We start from the raw sequence: 12,877 nt of genomic DNA, 5'->3' as shown, positions 1-12,877 counted from the left end.
CTCGGTGGTTTGCACCAAGGATACGTTGTCTTGCTGAGCTGGCACCTCTACGAAGGGCTTGACATATTTCCCCGGAATCCATCTTGGTCCTTTATCTGTAGAAACACAGGCATACCCTCTCCCCCAGGTTATTAGAAGGAAAGGGCCCTGGATAGCTTTGGATTCTGGGTCCTTTATCAAGACTGGTGGCCGCTCGGCGAGTTGCACTCTGGTGTTATTGTGAAAATGGCGGATAATAGGAGGGTCAGGCTCCCGTTCTGAGCAGTTAAAAAAATTCAGGACATACAGGGCCTTACATAACCTTTCGGCTGGGCTCACTGTAATGTCCGGGTTATGTTGTTGTTCAAGGAGCCTTTTTAGATTTCTATGGGCCCTCTCTATTATCGCCTGTCCTGTAGGATTGTGGGGAATTCCGGTGGTATGGGAAATTCCCCACTGTTGCGCAAACTCACCTAAGCGCTTTGACGCATAGCATGGGCCATTATCAGTTTTTATGTGAGATGGGACTCCCAACGTAGAGAATGCCATGAAAAGATGTTTCATGGCATCCCTGGTTTTTTCGCCTGCATGGACGGAGGCAAACACTGTGCCGGAAAACGTGTCAATAGAGACATGTATGTATTTCATCCGACCAAATGGCTCGAAGTGTGTTACATCTGTCTGCCATATCTCTAGCGCTCCCAACCCTCGGGGATTTGTCCCCGTAATGAGGGAAGGGAGAGCAAAAGATTGGCAGCTCGGGCAGGTAGAAACAATGGCTCTTGCCTGTGCTATCGAGATCTTAAATTGTCGCACAAGAGCTGGGGCATTCTGGTGGTAAAATGCATGGCTGAGCCGTGCTTGCCGGAGTATGTCTGGTAAGGTGGTTGAAGCGGTTGCAGATATTTGTGTTGACATGGCTAGGAGGCCCGCTCTCTGATTACCTTCAGTGATCTCTCCGGGTAAATCGGTGTGTGCCCTTACGTGCATGATATGATAAGGTTGCTCTCTATGGGAAAGTAGCCAAATGAGATCAGAGAGTAAACTGTATAAATTTTTGTTTGAAACTTCTTTGAGGAGGGCACCTTCGGCCCTTTCTGCTACCCCAGCGACATAGGCCGAATCAGTGACCACATTCAGAGGCTGTTGAAATTTTTTGAATGCTCTCACAACTGCGGCAAGTTCCACGGTCTGGGGGGAACCCTCAACCAGCTGGACGTCAGACTCCCACTTCTGACTGTCCGGGTCCTTCCAAGTGATCACCGATTTGTGGGATCTGCCCGACCCATTGATGAACACCGTGAGAGCACCTGGAATTGGTGTTTTACTTTTAAACATTCTTGGGGCCAAATGCAATGTATCCTTAAACAATTTATGCTTAGGATAGTGAACCGAAATTTGTCTGGGGAAGCTGTCCAAAGCAATGAGCAAATTTTCATTAGTTTGCAACAACGAGTCCAATTGATCTAATGAAACAGGTAAGTAAATGCACTCAGGCTCACACCCTGCGAGGGTTCGGAGGCAGTGTCGTGCCTTCATTATTAAAGTAGCTAGCAATTCTGCAGGGGTCGTGATCGTCCTAGAGGGCTGGTGTGGTAGGAAGAGCCACTCTAAGATGACCAGGGGATCAGATGCTCTGTTATCCCACTGGAAGAGAAGTCCATGGAGGTGGGGGCACTTACCCAACACTGCAAAGTTCACGGGAAGGGTCCGGACCACGCGGTGTGCCTGGCGAGACTTCAGATCAACAGCAACCCGGTGCAGGGCTTCCCGCGTGGCAGGTGTCAGTTCGTGTGGTGAGGCGAGGTCTCCGTCGCCTCAAAGCAGACAGAAGAGGGGTGACAGCTCCTCAGTCGTCAGTCCCAGGAGGGGGCGGATCCAGGTGATCATTCCGCACAGCTGCTGAAGGTCTCGCAGAGTCCTCGGATCCTCATTGACGGTCAGTGTCTGTGGCGTCACTGTCCTTCCCGTGATGAGGAATCCGAGGTACCTCCATGGTGCTGAGAATTGGATCTTGTCTTCCGCTATCTGGAGCCCTGCAGCTTTGATAGCCTTAATAGTCTTGTCCAGTGTTGCCTTTAGGTATGTCGAGTCGGAAGCACAAACTAGCACATCATCCATGTAATGCAGGATGATGGCCTCAGGGAAAAGCCGACGCACAGGTGATAAAATCTGCGCTACAAAAGTCTGACAGAGCACAGGGGAATTTTTCATCCCCTGAGGCAGGGATGTCCAATGATATCTTTTAAAAGGTTCAGCCCTATTCAATGATGGTACAGAAAAGGCGAACCTGGGAGCATCCCCGGGGTAGAGCGGAATGTTAAAAAAGTAGTCTTTGATGTCTATCACTGCTTGCTGCCAGTCTCTGGGGAGCATAGAAGGTGACGGAAGGCCTGGTTGAATGGGACCCATATCTTCTATCACATCATTAACCCTTCGCAGGTCTTGGAGCAGGCGCCACCTGTCTGTGCCAGGTTTTCTAATTACAAAGACAGGGCTATTCCAAGGGCTGGTAGAAGGTGTTAAATGCCCAAGTTTCACCTGCTCCTCTACTAATTTATGAAGCGCACTCAATTTTTCTGATGGAAGGGGCCACTGATCCACCCAGACCGCTGTGTTGGTTTTCCAGGTCAGGGGTGGGGAAGTGCGCTCTGCAGTGGCCCACACTAAAAATCCCACAAAGGGCTAGGGATGTCGAGGTGGGCTCCCCATTGGGATAAAACATCCCTTCCTAATAATAGTATGTTTGAAGAGACAACAAAAGGTCTCACCGTTGCCAATTGTCCTTCCGGACCTTCCACGCACACAAGATGCCTACTCCTCAGAGAATGGACCGCTCCGCCCACACCGGAGATCCTGCCGCAAGGGGGCACAAGCTCCCAATCGCTGGGCCACCTCGCCTGGGGGATGATGGTCACGTCAGCTCCTGTGTCTGCCATGAGCCGCATCTGCACCGACTTTCCCTGGAAAGAAAGTTTGGCATCAATTAATGGTCTTTCTTTACATACATTTTGGGTGAAGACAACATGTCTCTCTGTGTCCGGGTCATCGTGGGTGTCCAGTACGTAAAGCAAGGCAAAAGGATCTCCTTTCCTTAAAGTAAATGGCGGGTGGTTACAAATGACAGAGACGGTGATCTCCTCTCCTGGTGGAAAACACACTACCTCAGGTAAGATGGTGATTTCATTCGGCGTGTTGAAGGAGTCTTCTAAGATGAGCACGGTGGTGTCCTGACAGTCGTGGAAGGGGCCCAGGAACCCAGCAGGAACTCTCGTCAGGTCCTCATCCTGGAGAGAGATGGTGATGCTGCTGCGGAGGACCCGACGATTGCCCTGATTTAGGGTACCTGTCCGGTGGAAGAGGCGGAGTCCGTCCTCGTGGCTGCGCTGAACTGCTGGACTTGGCCGCGCGGCCACTCGTCCTCCCTGATGGTCGGAAGGCTGGGATGCTGAGAAGGGCCACTTAGTGTCGTCACGCGGCCCTTCCTCGCGCTCCGCAGCCAGTTTCCCGCTGGCTGGTACCCTTGTCGCTGTAGATGAAACTGGTGATCTTGATAAAATGGGTTCCTAGGATATGGTCTTGGGGGGGGCAAGATAGGTTGTTGAATCTGTGGCCAGTGGGGACAGTTCACCTGGATGTGGCCCAGCTGACCACAGTTAAAACAGCGTGTATTTTGTAAGTTTATCATGGCCTCTCCCACCCCTTTGCTGACAGCCAGGGCCACCGTGTGCTCCATTGACATTGCCTTTGTGCAAGCCTCCACCATCTGAGAGACGGTGGGCTCGGGGTCCTGAGGTAGTGCACGGAGAATCTTTTTTGTATCCGAATTAAATTAGAAATGGCCATTTTCGTAGAAGCTCTGCACGAGCTTCTACGTTGTCTATTTGTCTCTCAATGGCCTCTTTCAGTCTATCAACAAAAGTAATAAAAGTCTCCTCAGGCCCTTGCATGATAGAAGAAAAGTTTTGGAGGGGGGTCTTACCATCTGGTATCTTCAGGAGTGCCTCCTTTCCCGCTGCTGCTATGTCCTGAAGCAGCTCCTGTGCTAGTAGAATTTGATCCTCCGGACTGCTGAACTCCCCTTCTCCAGCAAGGGCTTCCATTGCCTCGTCCCCCTCTCCCACCACCTCTGTGAGATCATACTTGCGCAGGAGTGGTTTCAACAGTTTTTTCCAATGAATCTCCCAGAGGTCGCATTCGGTGGGAGAAAACAGTGCCTTAGCAATATACCTTAAATCATGGGGGACTAGCAAACGTCCAGCAAATGTTAAGTCCAGCACATTTTTAAAGAAAGGTGAGTTTCTGCCATAATCTTTGGCAGCCTTCCTTAACTCCTTCACCTCAGCGTATGGAATTTGCTCCCACTTTGGCTCCCTCCCCTGCCGGTGGATGACCGGTGCCGCAAAGCTGCCCAAGTCCCGTGCCAATTCCAAATCCCCATCCTTAATTGCCTCCTCTCTGATCTTTGCCCAACCCCCCCCCCGACTTGTTGGAATGCTGGGGGCTGCCACTCTCCTCATCCTCTTCCGAGGATGAAGCAGTCTGGGTTAGGGCACGGTGCCTCCCCCTGGCCGGTGGGTCCCGGAGACAGTGCGTCCGGCAGGCCAGGATGGCCTGCTTTCGGCCAGGCTTCTTCCCGGTTCCGGTAGCGTGGGAACCGGCAGTGGCAGGAGAGGAGGAGGCATGTCCCGACCCACCCACCGAGGCGTGACTTTCTGGTGGGGGGGTTCCCACCCACAGGGGCTGGGCCCACTTGGGGGCTGGTCCCAGCCACAGGGGGCCCACCCAGGGGTGTGGTCAGAGGGAAGGAGGGGACAGGTCCCGACACAGGGGCGGCACTCGACGAAGGGGGGGGGGAGGAGGCGGGGGCGAGACGGCGGGAATTTTCTGGGGTGAAGGAGAAGGAGGGGCGCCATCTTGGGGCTGGTCTTTTTTCACCATGAGGCAGGCGCCATTTTGTCCTATTTGTTCAGTTAAGTCCTCTAAAGAGCAACAGGGTTTTAAACTAGGATAAGGGTCTCTGGTATAGAGGGAACAGGAATGACGTGTGTTGGGGTGGCCAGTCCCAACACACGAATGGGACAGGGAGGATCGGGAAGCAGCAGAGAGACGGCAGCAGCTCTGTGCCGATGTATGGCAGGATCTGTCTCCCGATCCGCCCTTAGGGGAAGAGGGACTAGGATTGGGGGGGGAGGAACACGAGGTAGGTGAAGTGGGGACCCAACTCTCTCTCTTCTTTTTTAACAAATTAAGAATGGAATGAAAAAGCGGAAAAAAACGACCGACTGAAATCCTCCCCTGAACTTGTAAATCATAAATCTTTCTCCCAACTCTTCCCCAGAAATCAGGCACCAAAGCATCTTCCCGTGTAGTAGCAGGAAAATGTTCAAAAATAAATTTAACAAAAGGCTTTAAATCTCTCTCATTAAAAGAAATGTTCCCTAAAGAAGGTGGGACTTAATTTGGATATAAAACTCCCGTTGAGCTGGAGACAGGCGGTTACCCATTATATCAGGTCTCACAGCTAAATCACCCTCTTCGGAAAGGAAAAAAAACAAAAAAACAAAAAAAGGAGGTGAAGCCTAGTCAGGCGTAAGAAAAAGTGAGATAAGCATACCTCTGAAGGACTCAGGCATAAAACGGGGACATGGAAGAGGGGTCTGGTGGAACTTGTGCTGATCCGAGGGCGTTGCCGCTGCCGCGCAGCTCGAAGGTCCGTCGGTTATCAGCAGAACCCAAGAGACAGAAGCCTTCCGAACTGAAAGGGCGACTGTCCCTGGAACTGGTCCCGAACGCCGCTTGCAATCCTGGAGAAGGCTGGTCACACAGCAGGCAATCTCCAGGAGACGGTCAAGGACTGGACCCGCTGGTGTCCGTCCCTGTTCGGGCAGCCAGTTGCCGAGCCGTGGGGACTTTTAGCCTCTCGGCACGAAGCTCGGATAGCTGGTACATCTGAGGGTCCACCAGAAGAACGGGAGGGACACTCGGGCTGCTGAAATCCTGCTCGTTTATTGAAGGGTGGCAGAAGTGGCAAACAGGGAGACAAGGAAGCTGAAGGGAGGCAGATTCTGAGAGCCCCGAAGGGCGGGGTGAGGATTCTTTTACTGCGTAGGGGTAGGAGGGTTTAGCATTCGAGGGTACAATTGGGAGAAGGCTAAAGGGGAAGGAAATATAACATTAACCAGTGGGGAAAGGGGAAAGGAGTGTTCTTGGTGGAAGAACCAAAGGGAAAACGTGGAACAGAGAAGATTCTAGGCTAAGGGGCAGACTTGAACAATAACTGACAGGACAGGGGGAGGGTACAATTCTCTTCCAAAAGGGGGTGGAGAACTCATACAACTGCAGTTTCCCATGGCAACCCTGGACTGCCTTCCCCAACCCCTCCTCCTACAGTAGGCGACAAGAGAGGCAGAAGACGCAGCTCCGAAGCTGGCCGAAAGCAAGTGCCGCTTGCCGGCGTCTTTCGGCAGAAGCGGTGCTCCGGAGCGCACCGCTGCCGCTCCAGTGATCTGTGCGCGGAGTAGCCGCTTCTTGGCCTCCGGCAGCCGGAGATCGCGGTAGCTTGCAAGAGGCGAAGCACGAAGCCGTGAAGAAGCCGGCTTGTGTGCGAAGCTCGCAGACAGCTGCAGGACGGTGGCTGCCGCTCTCCAAGCCTGTTGAATTCACTCTTGGCATGCCAATGGAAGGTGTTCCAGGACAACTTTCCTGGGTTTTGACGTAGTCGTCATGCATCCCTCCTTGGAAAGTCCTGCTGCTCTCCAGAGGCTCCGAGATGCAGAGAACACGGTGGCAGCTGCTGAAAAGAAGGGCAACGGTGAGTTGGTCAAGAAGCAAGAACACAGGCAGCTGCCTGTGCTTGGCAAGGAGCAGCTGCTGGATTCTTGCAATTTCCTTCAGTGGGCACAGAAGCCCGCTGCTCTGCTGCTTGGTTTTTCGCCTTCAGTCAATTGCACACTACGTAAATACGTTAGAAAATTTGTCACCCTATAAGCTCCCATGTAAATATGTTAGGTAGTTTGTTAGTCTATAGGTACCCATATATATATGTTTGGAAGTTTGTTAGTCTATAAGCACCCATGTAAACATGTTCTGTAGATTGTTACTCTATAGGCTGCCATGTAAACATGTTCTGTAGACTGTTGTTTTTATAAGGATTGTCCAAATAAAACATCTTCTGTAAATCCTAGCTTTTGCCTATCTTTGGGAAAAAAATACTGTTTCTTTTTAAAATCTCAGTTCTCTTTGCAATGCCTTTGGGCCCGGGCGGCGTTTGCACCCTTGTGCTTTCCACTTGTTCTGGGTTGCCGGGGCTAGAGGTCCCTGGCGGGGCTGGCACGGCCACCCCGGGGCTGGGGGTCCCTGTGCACAGGGGGTCCCACCGACACCACTCCTGGCACTGGGCACTGCTGCTCTTCCTGGGCTGGGCCAGAGCAGTGTCCCCAGGAGCAGAGCTGTCAGCAGCAGAGAGGGGGCTCTGACAGCAGTGGCCCCTGCAGCAATGGCCCAAAGCAGGCAGGAAGCCTTCAGCCACCCTTGCTGCTGGAGCCACGGGGACTCCTGGACCGGGAGGCGGCATCGGGCCACAGGCATGCCAAATCCACCTTCATGCTCTGAAGGCCATGGCAGCCTTGGGAACTGCGGGACCCGGATCTGGGCTGCTGCAGGGGCTGATCTTTAAGGCTTGGAGCCTCCAAAGGCTCCGGGCTTCGCTTGCCAGCCCGCCTTGCACTGCCCTGCGCCCGCACTGATCAAGAGACAAAAGCCAAGCCAGGGCATCCTCACGCTGCCCCCATTCCTGCTGCTGGCAGCGGCCACTGGCCCCTGTCCCCCACTCGGCTGACAGCTGGAGGGGCAGGGCAGGCTGTGCTGGGCAGGGGGCGGGGGGCTTTGGGCCTGTGGGTGCTGCTGCTGCTGGGGGCCATGGGCCCACGTCTACCTTTTCCCTCTCTTCCCTCCTGTCACTTTCCCCATTTTCTCTCTCTGGGAGCTTGGCTTCTCTCTCTCCTGTCTGCAGGGTCAGCCGCACGTGGGACCCTGCAGGAACTGCCTGAACTACAGGGAAGTGGGAGGAGGACTCTTTCTCAGGAACTGTAGTCACAGGACAAGGGGGAATGGGATCAAACTGCAAGAGCTGGAATAGATTTGATGATGGGAAGAAGTTCTCTCCTGGGAGGGTGGTTGTCCCTGACACAGGGAGCAGTGCAGAGAGGCTGTGGATGCCCCATCGCCAGGAACATCCAAGGCCAGCTTGGACAGGGTCCAGAGCAACCTGGTGGGGTGGGAAGTTGCTCAGGTTGAAAGCAGATGATCCTTAGGGGCCCTTGCAAGCCAAAGCATTCAAGGATTTGATCATTCCATGATCCCCATCTCTCCGTCTGGAGTGGCCCTGAAACTTCTGTGACATCACAGCTCCCAGCGTGTTGCAGGAGGAAGGTCCAGGTCCTGGAAACGAGCACAGCAGACACTTCACCTGCTGCCAGCGGCCAGCTCTCCCTCGCCCCTCGCTCTGCCCGTCAGTGCCGAGCTGTTGCTGCTGCCTGGGCTTTTCCTGGCGCCTGCTCTGAAGCCAATCCCGGCAGGATGGGCACTGCTGCCCCAGTGGAGGTACAGTGCCATTCCAGGGAGGGGGGCACCCTGCTTGGGCAGGCTGCAGCCATGTGGGAATGGATGGGGTGGGACAGCAAGCCCAGCGTGAGATTGTGCTGCCTCTTGCAGACGGTCAGAGACACCCTGGAGGAGATGGAAGTGGACATGGTGGTGCATGGAGAAGAAATGATGGAGGTGGACACAGAAGACACTGCCGAGGACATGGAGGTGGACGTGGAGGACGACATCGAGGAAATGGAGGTTGATGAGAAGGATGAGGAGGAGCCCATGGTCCTCGGATGAAGATGGAGCCCCACGAGCAAGAGAAGCAGATGCTTCCCACGCCCAGCCCACCTGAGCCACTGCTGGCAGCAGAGTCCAGCGCTGCTGCATCCTTTCCTCCAGGACTGAGGGAGATGATGGACACTGATATGACCCCTTTGTAATTACGTTCTATGTTTAGAGGTTTTCTGTAAATATGTTTTAAAGTTTGTTACCCGATAGGCTCCCATGTAAATATGTTAGCAAGTTTGTTAGACTATATAGGTACCCATGTAAATACGTTAGGAAGTTGGTTAGATTATAGGTACCCATGTAAATATGTTAGCAAGTTTGTTAGTCTATAGGTACCCATGTAAATATGTTTGGAAGTTTGTTAGTCTATAAGCACCCATGTAAACATGTTCTGTAGATTGTTACTCTATAGGCTGCCATGTAAACATGTTCTGTAGACTGTTGTTTTTATAAGGATTGTCCAAATAAAACATCTTCTGTAAATCCTAGCTTTTGCCTATCTTTGGGAAAAAAATACTGTTTCTTTTTAAAATCTCAGTTCTCTTTGCAATGCCTTTGGGCCCGGGCGGCGTTTGCACCCTTGTGCTTTCCACTTGTTCTGGGTTGCCGGGGCTAGAGGTCCCTGGCGGGGCTGGCACGGCCACCCCGGGGCTGGGGGTCCCTGTGCACAGGGGGTCCCACCGACACCACTCCTGGCACTGGGCACTGCTGCTCTTCCTGGGCTGGGCCAGAGCAGTGTCCCCAGGAGCAGAGCTGTCAGCAGCAGAGAGGGGGCTCTGACAGCAGTGGCCCCTGCAGCAATGGCCCAAAGCAGGCAGGAAGCCTTCAGCCACCCTTGCTGCTGGAGCCACGGGGACTCCTGGACCGGGAGGCGGCATCGGGCCACAGGCATGCCAAATCCACCTTCATGCTCTGAAGGCCATGGCAGCCTTGGGAACTGCGGGACCCGGATCTGGGCTGCTGCAGGGGCTGATCTTTAAGGCTTGGAGCCTCCAAAGGCTCCGGGCTTCGCTTGCCAGCCCGCCTTGCACTGCCCTGCGCCCGCACTGATCAAGAGACAAAAGCCAAGCCAGGGCATCCTCACGCTGCCCCCATTCCTGCTGCTGGCAGCGGCCACTGGCCCCTGTCCCCCACTCGGCTGACAGCTGGAGGGGCAGGGCAGGCTGTGCTGGGCAGGGGGCGGGGGGCTTTGGGCCTGTGGGTGCTGCTGCTGCTGGGGGCCATGGGCCCACGTCTACCTTTTCCCTCTCTTCCCTCCTGTCACTTTCCCCATTTTCTCTCTCTGGGAGCTTGGCTTCTCTCTCTCCTGTCTGCAGGGTCAGCCGCACGTGGGACCCTGCAGGAACTGCCTGAACTACAGGGAAGTGGGAGGAGGACTCTTTCTCAGGAACTGTAGTCACAGGACAAGGGGGAATGGGATCAAACTGCAAGAGCTGGAATAGATTTGATGATGGGAAGAAGTTCTCTCCTGGGAGGGTGGTTGTCCCTGACACAGGGAGCAGTGCAGAGAGGCTGTGGATGCCCCATCGCCAGGAACATCCAAGGCCAGCTTGGACAGGGTCCAGAGCAACCTGGTGGGGTGGGAAGTTGCTCAGGTTGAAAGCAGATGATCCTTAGGGGCCCTTGCAAGCCAAAGCATTCAAGGATTTGATCATTCCATGATCCCCATCTCTCCGTCTGGAGTGGCCCTGAAACTTCTGTGACATCACAGCTCCCAGCGTGTTGCAGGAGGAAGGTCCAGGTCCTGGAAACGAGCACAGCAGACACTTCACCTGCTGCCAGCGGCCAGCTCTCCCTCGCCCCTCGCTCTGCCCGTCAGTGCCGAGCTGTTGCTGCTGCCTGGGCTTTTCCTGGCGCCTGCTCTGAAGCCAATCCCGGCAGGATGGGCACTGCTGCCCCAGTGGAGGTACAGTGCCATTCCAGGGAGGGGGGCACCCTGCTTGGGCAGGCTGCAGCCATGTGGGAATGGATGGGGTGGGACAGCAAGCCCAGCGTGAGATTGTGCTGCCTCTTGCAGACGGTCAGAGACACCCTGGAGGAGATGGAAGTGGACATGGTGGTGCATGGAGAAGAAATGATGGAGGTGGACACAGAAGACACTGCCGAGGACATGGAGGTGGACGTGGAGGACGACATCGAGGAAATGGAGGTTGATGAGAAGGATGAGGAGGAGCCCATGGTCCTCGGATGAAGATGGAGCCCCACGAGCAAGAGAAGCAGATGCTTCCCACGCCCAGCCCACCTGAGCCACTGCTGGCAGCAGAGTCCAGCGCTGCTGCATCCTTTCCTCCAGGACTGAGGGAGATGATGGACACTGATATGACCCCTTTGTAATTACGTTCTATGTTTAGAGGTTTTCTGTAAATATGTTTTAAAGTTTGTTACCCGATAGGCTCCCATGTAAATATGTTAGCAAGTTTGTTAGACTATATAGGTACCCATGTAAATACGTTAGGAAGTTGGTTAGATTATAGGTACCCATGTAAATATGTTAGCAAGTTTGTTAGTCTATAGGTACCCATGTAAATATGTTTGGAAGTTTGTTAGTCTATAAGCACCCATGTAAACATGTTCTGTAGATTGTTACTCTATAGGCTGCCATGTAAACATGTTCTGTAGACTGTTGTTTTTATAAGGATTGTCCAAATAAAACATCTTCTGTAAATCCTAGCTTTTGCCTATCTTTGGGAAAAAAATACTGTTTCTTTTTAAAATCTCAGTTCTCTTTGCAATGCCTTTGGGCCCGGGCGGCGTTTGCACCCTTGTGCTTTCCACTTGTTCTGGGTTGCCGGGGCTAGAGGTCCCTGGCGGGGCTGGCACGGCCACCCCGGGGCTGGGGGTCCCTGTGCACAGGGGGTCCCACCGACACCACTCCTGGCACTGGGCACTGCTGCTCTTCCTGGGCTGGGCCAGAGCAGTGTCCCCAGGAGCAGAGCTGTCAGCAGCAGAGAGGGGGCTCTGACAGCAGTGGCCCCTGCAGCAATGGCCCAAAGCAGGCAGGAAGACTTCAGCCACCCTTGCTGCTGGAGCCACGGGGACTCCTGGACCGGGAGGCGGCATCGGGCCACAGGCATGCCAAATCCACCTTCATGCTCTGAAGGCCATGGCAGCCTTGGGAACTGCGGGACCCGGATCTGGGCTGCTGCAGGGGCTGATCTTTAAGGCTTGGAGCCTCCAAAGGCTCCGGGCTTCGCTTGCCAGCCCGCCTTGCACTGCCCTGCGCCCGCACTGATCAAGAGACAAAAGCCAAGCAAGGGCATCCTCACGCTGCCCCCATTCCTGCTGCTGGCAGCGGCCACTGGCCCCTGTCTCCCACTCGGCTGACAGCTGGAGGGGCAGGGCAGGCTGTGCTGGGCAGGGGGCGGGGGGCTTTGGGCCTGTGGGTGCTGCTGCTGCTGGGGGCCATGGGCCCACGTCTACCTTTTCCCTCTCGTCCCTCCTGTCACTTTCCCCATTTTCTCTCTCTGGGAGCTTGGCTTCTCTCTCTCCTGTCTGCAGGGTCAGCCGCACGTGGGACCCTGCAGGAACTGCCTGAACTACAGGGAAGTGGGAGGAGGACTCTTTCTCAGGAACTGTAGTCACAGGACAAGGGGGAATGGGATCAAACTGCAAGAGCTGGAATAGATTTGATGATGGGAAGAAGTTCTCTCCTGGGAGGGTGGTTGTCCCTGACACAGGGAGCAGTGCAGAGAGGCTGTGGATGCCCCATCGCCAGGAACATCCAAGGCCAGCTTGGACAGGGTCCAGAGCAACCTGGTGGGGTGGGAAGTTGCTCAGGTTGAAAGCAGATGATCCTTAGGGGCCCTTGCAAGCCAAAGCATTCAAGGATTTGATCATTCCATGATCCCCATCTCTCCGTCTGGAGTGGCCCTGAAACTTCTGTGACATCACAGCTCCCAGCGTGTTGCAGGAGGAAGGTCCAGGTCCTGGAAACGAGCACAGCAGACACTTCACCTGCTGCCAGCGGCCAGCTCTCCCTCGCCCCTCGCTCTGCCCGTCAGTGCCGAGCTGTTGCTGC

Source organism: Vidua macroura, chromosome 22, assembly GCF_024509145.1.
Source record: "Vidua macroura isolate BioBank_ID:100142 chromosome 22, ASM2450914v1, whole genome shotgun sequence".
NCBI classification, from domain to species: domain Eukaryota; kingdom Metazoa; phylum Chordata; class Aves; order Passeriformes; family Viduidae; genus Vidua; species Vidua macroura.
This window is presented reverse-complemented; position numbering follows the sequence as displayed.